This window comes from Psammomys obesus, unplaced genomic scaffold (genome assembly GCF_907164565.1).
Source record: "Psammomys obesus unplaced genomic scaffold, mPsaObe1.curated_primary_1811, whole genome shotgun sequence".
Taxonomy (NCBI): Eukaryota; Metazoa; Chordata; class Mammalia; order Rodentia; family Muridae; genus Psammomys; species Psammomys obesus.
This window is the reverse complement of record NW_026585894.1, coordinates 19325951-19331834: the sequence shown is the minus strand read 5'-3', so window position 1 is coordinate 19331834 and position 5884 is coordinate 19325951.

Below are 5884 nucleotides of genomic sequence, written 5' to 3'. Positions count from 1 at the left end.
TCCAGGAGTGGACGGGGCATCATCTCCTTGTGTCTACCCTCCTTTTAGTCCTGTGCTGGCTAGATGTTTGTCAACTTGACATGAGCTAGAGTTACCTGAGAGGATCTATTCCAAGTCCCCAGACCTTAGCGCAGCTGCAGGAAGTACCATTCAGACCATAGAACTCAGCATCATCAGCCAAAACAAGAACAAAAACCTAATCCATCGAAGTCCATAGTTCTGGGAAAGTCCCTAAATGTACTAGCCTAGTTTTTTTGGCTTCTTTAGTTCTGCTTCTGCCTTTCTTTTTAACTGAAGCATGTCAGCCCAGAACATGGCATTTATGCTTAAAAGGCTCGTCCAGAGAAAGGCTCAGTGCTACACTGGGATACCGAACACCCAGTGTAGTTGCTGGCCAGCTAATAAAGACCTTGTAGTGGCTTAAGCTCAGGTCCAAGTAGTCTTCTCTTCTCGGGATACCTCACAACAGGGGAACTGGCAATCAAAAAAGTGCCACCAAACACCAAGCTTGGGAGGCAGAGGCAGGCAGATCTCTGTGAATCCAGGACAGACACACCCTGTCTCAAACAAACAAACAAACAAACAAACAACCCCCACCCCACCCCCCCAAAAAGATCCCGCTTTAGGCAAGGTTGTGATGTATTTTTTTGATTGATGTGGCAGGGCCCAGCCTACTGTGGTTGGCTGCTACCCCTAGGTGGGTGCTGGGGTGTGTTAAGAAAACAAACTCCCCCCCCCCAGGGGAGGAGCAGTCTGTTAGGCCACAGAGGAGGACTTTGCAGCCAGCCCTGAAGATACCTGATAAAACAGGGTCAGATGAAAGGGGAGGAGGTCCTCCCCTATCAGGGGATTTGGAAAGGGGCAGGGAGGAGACCAGGGAGGGAGTGTGGGGTTGGGGAGGGAATGAGGGAGCGGGATACAGCTGGGACACAGAGTTAACAAAATGTAACTAAAAAGAAAAATAAAAAAAAAAAGAAAACAAACTCAGCGAGCTGAGCCGGGAGACACAAGCAAGTAAGTAGCACACCTCCATAGCCTCTATTTAATTCCTGCCTCCAGGTCCCTGCCTCGAATTCTTGCCCTGATCTCCCTCATGATAAACTGTGATCCTAACAGGTAAGCTGAGACAAACCCTTTCCTTCCCAAGCTGCTTTTGGTCAGGATGTTTTTTTACAACAATGACAGAAACACTAACTAAAACAAGTCCCGCTGTGACCAGCCATTAGAAGCTGCACCAGGGCTACAACTGGCTGTGCTCGCATTGGCCCTGGGATTAGTAAGCACCAGCCAATTCATCTGGAAAGACTTCCCATTCCAGATAACTAACAGAAGAGGTGATGGCTTAGAAGTTAAGTACCCACTTCCCCAGGGCTGGGATTGGTGGGGTGACTCTTCGGCAGCCCAGAAAAGTCATCTATCTGTCCTGCCTTGCTGTGCACAGCCTCCAGGACAATTGGGACGGGCGCAGCAGCATAGCAATAGCGTTAGTCACTCTGACTCAGCTCTGTACCCCACTGCTTTTTATCTGTCTTGGTTATTAGTGCGTGGTGTGTCTCTGTGCGTGGTGTATGTACATGTGTCATGTGGAGGCCAGAGGTCTGTATCAGATGCTTTCCTCAATCACTCTCCATCTTCTGTTTTAGAGATGGAATCTCTCACTGACCTTGGAGCTGAAACGAATGGGGGGGGGGCGCATCCCTCCTCCACCACCACCCAGCCACCAGTCCCCATTCCATTCCCCATACTAGGTTTTTACATGGGTTCTAGAGATCTGAACTCAGATCTTCTGCTTGAGAAGATCTTTACCCACTAAGCCAGTGGTTTCTCTCTCTTTCTCTCTCTCTCTGAGACAAGGTTTCTCTGTGTAGCCTTGGCTGTCCTGGACTCTCTTTATAGACCAGGCTGGCCTTGAACTCGCCATGTTCCCCCTGCCTCTGCCCCTCTCTGTGTTGGGATTAAAGGCCAGCACCACCACACCTGGCTAAGCCATTTCTCAACCTTCCTAATGCTACGACCCTTCAATACGGTTCCTCATGTTGTGGTGACCCCTAACCATGAAATTATTTTGTTGCTATTCCATAACTGTAATCTCCCTACTGTTATGAATCATAATGTAAACATCTGATATGCGGGATATCTGATAGTCGACCCCTAAAGGGGTTGAGACCCACAGATGGAGAACCCCTGTGCTGAGCCATCTCCCCAGCCCTCACTTTGTTCTCTTGCTAAGAGAGAACAGGGGCCCAGCAAACTTTCTGCATTTGGACAGTGTCCATTTTCCTTTCCTCCTTCTCCGTAAATGATAGATCCCTCCATGAAAACAAACTTTCCTTGTTCGAGATGGATGGGTAGCAGCATGACAAAAGTAACCCATCCCAGCACATTCTTAGCAGAGGCTCTATCCCTGTTCTCTTACGCTTCCCAGCTCAGATCTCCCCACCAGACAAACTCCAGCAAGCCTTGCAGAGCAGCGTGAGCGGGAGGAGCCAGACCTCAAGTCCTGAAAACAGGCTGCCAAAGACAACCTCAGATTATGTCCTCTTCAGGTGCCATCCACTTTGTTTTTCGTTCTGGGACAAGGCCTCTCAGTGGCCTGGGGCTCATGTAATTAGGCTAGGGCCGCAGGCAGTGATGTCCCCACCTCGCCAGGACTGCAATTAGAAACAGCACTTCTAGCTTTCTTTTCCATTGAACGCAGGTCCTCACTCATGCGGGCAGGCATGGCTAACACCTTTAACCGACTGAACTGTGCCCCAGCCCTCTTATCTGATTTCACTTATCCCACCTGTCTTGGATCCAGGCCCAGCCACTTGATTTTCCAAGTGACTTTTGCATCTATAATTATTTAGGACCCTTCGGATCTTGCAGTTACTGTCCTTAGTGTATCCTAGGACTGTTTGTAGGTTTGGATATTTGATTTGTTGTTTTGAGTGTTTTGTTTTGTTTTTTTGGTTTGGTTTGGTTTAGTTTGGTTTTGGTTTTTTTGAGACAAGAGTTTCTCTGTGCAGCCTTCAAGTGGACTCACTTTGTAGACCAGGCTAACCTCAAACTAGATCCACCTGACTTTGGCTGGGATTACAGGCCTGTGCCACCGTGCTTGGCATAGGTTTGGTTTTGAAACAGTTTCTCACTATGCATAATTACAACCCTAGCTGGCCTTAAACTCACAAAGATTCACCTGACTCTGCCTCCCAATGCTGAAATAAGGGCATGTGCTTCCACATCTGGCCCTAGACTGTGAAAAAAATAGCTGATGGATTAAGAAACATCCATTTATGAAATTTATCTCTGGTCAATTTGCATTAATTATTTCAGGACCTTTTTTTTTTTTTTTTCTTTTTCAAGACAGGGTTTCTCTGGTGTAGCCTTGGCTGTCCTAGACTCACTTTGGAGACCAGGCTGGCCTTGAACTCACAGAGATCTGCCTGTCTCTGCCTCCCAAGTGCTGAGATGACAGACATACACCACTGCCCCTGGCTTTCTCGGAACATTTATAATTGTCTTTTCTAAACTGCCTAGAGGCCAAGGCATCCATCTTTGTGTCCGAGGTCTCTCTCTCTGCTCTGAACTTAGTAAGGGAAGTGCTCAGTTATCATTATTTGTGTAAAAGATTAATGAGATTAAAAAGGTTGCTGGAGAATAACGGTGTTGATTTCTAGTAAAATAGACAAACCAAAACCAACATGTACTATGGGGCTGGAGCTGGAGCTCAGTCGATAGAATGCCTTGTACATAATGACACCCTCCTCCTTTGCACCAGACCAGCCAGATGTTGGTGGCAAACACCTGAAATCCAGATACTTGAGAGGTGCAAGCAGAGCAGTGAGACATCCAGCCTGGGATACATGTGCCCCTGTCTCAAGCCAGCATCAGTACCTCATTTGGTGAATATTGCAGGCACAGATGGCTCTTAAATGCAGGGAATGAGGAAGGTATTAAGGTTAGAAGAGCAAAGGGGCCGCTGGGCCCCAGGCACAAGACAACAGCTGCACTCCTATCGGGAGAGGATGCTGAAAACTATGAGGAAGTTACTATGGGGCAGGGCCTGAAGGTCACAAGCCCTTTTTTTTTTTTTACTACTGACATCGCCTGAGCAGGGCTGTGACTGTGGGAACCTCCATGGTTCCCCCCCCCCTTCTTACCGCTTTCTATTCTGACATGCCAACATCCTGTTGAAATCCAGCTGGCAAAGCCGTATTGGAGAATAAAGTCTGTAGCCCTTATCTACCCTCTGAAAAAGTCCCTCCAAGTCCACATGTACCACAATCAAGGAAACTATCTGCACCTGGCAAAACCATGCCCCCCCACCGCCACCCCCACCCCAGAGCACAAGGCAAATCACAGTCAGCTGCTGCAAATGCCCCCTGCATGGGCATGGGATTAAAACAACAACATATTCTTATATTTCTGTGTTTTTTTTTTAAAAGAACCCAAATTCCAAAATTCTCACTAAACCTACCTGTCTTAGTTAGGGTTCCCATTGCTGTGAAGAGACACCATGACCACAGCAACTCTTATAAAGGAAAACATCTAACTGAGGCTTCGTCCATTATCATCATGGTGGGGATCAGGGCAGCGTGCAGGCAGGCACGGTGGCGGAAAATGAGCTGAGAGCTTTCTGTCTTTCGCCAAAGGCTGCAGAAGGCAGGCGACTGTGCCACTGTGTGGCTGGAACAGAGTATGAGAGCTCAAAGCCTGCCTCCACAGTGAAACACTTCCTCCAACAAGGCCACACCTCCTAATGGTGCCCCTCCCTGTGGACCAACCATTCAAACCCATGAGTCTGGGGGGTCCATTCCTATTCAAACCACCACACTACCTAATTCATTAACTGATGAGTATTAAATAAAAGTTTAATAATTGATATATATATATATATATCTTTGTGTGTGTGTGTGTGTGTGTGTGTGTGTGTGTGTGTGTAAGTAGCAGAAGCCTGGAGTTTGAAGACTGTATTAGAAAGAACTAGGTAACCAAGAAGGCTGAAGGTGCTGCATGTCAATTCAGAAACCCTCAACTACAAATACACAAACATCCTGTATAAAAGCCAATAAATATCCCTTAACATGAATAGCTGAGATCAAATCTGGAGAGACTGGGCTGTGGTGGTACACTCCTTTAATCCCAGCACTAGGGAGGCGGAGGCAGATGGATCTCTGTGAGTTTGAGGCCAGCCTGGTCTCACAGAGCAAGTTCCAGACAGGGTTATACCGAGAAACCCTGTCTCAGTGTATGTGTTGGGGGTAAGGGGGGAGTAGTCTAACCTAAGTAATTCTTCAATTGAGAATTACTTCAGTTACTCTCCCTAGGTAATTCTGGGCTGTATCAAGTAAGACAGCTGAAGTGAACCAAGCCATGATCAAACTCAAGGTCTCATGCTTGTGCGGCAGTCATTTTAGTGACTTAGCTACCTATGACTCCAGCCTCACGATGGATCCTTGCCCATCTTTGCACCTGTGCGGAGAGGGAGGCCTCTTTTCTGCTGGCATTTTTCCAGCTTGTGGTGTTGCTGCTCCACTGTGGCTGAGTTTAAGCAAATCACTGTAACCCTTGAGGCCGATCTGGGTGATTAAACACCCAGTGTGTTTGCAGGCTGACAATAATGCTCTTTTTCTTGCAAAAGTCACACACTTTGGGATCATTGTTAAGGTATTCAATGGGCCTTCCATCGTGCCTAGTATCCACAGACAGCTGCTATGGTAGAGTCTGACCAGTCTCCTTTAAAAAGTCCTCAGCAGGGCTGGAGAGATGCTCAGCCATTGAAGGCTAGTCTCACAACCAAAAAACAAAAAAGTCCTCACCAATGGTGTGATAAAAGATGGAACCCAAGGATCCAGCTTGCAAGCACCAAATGCTTTGTCTTGGAGCTATATCCCTAGCTCCC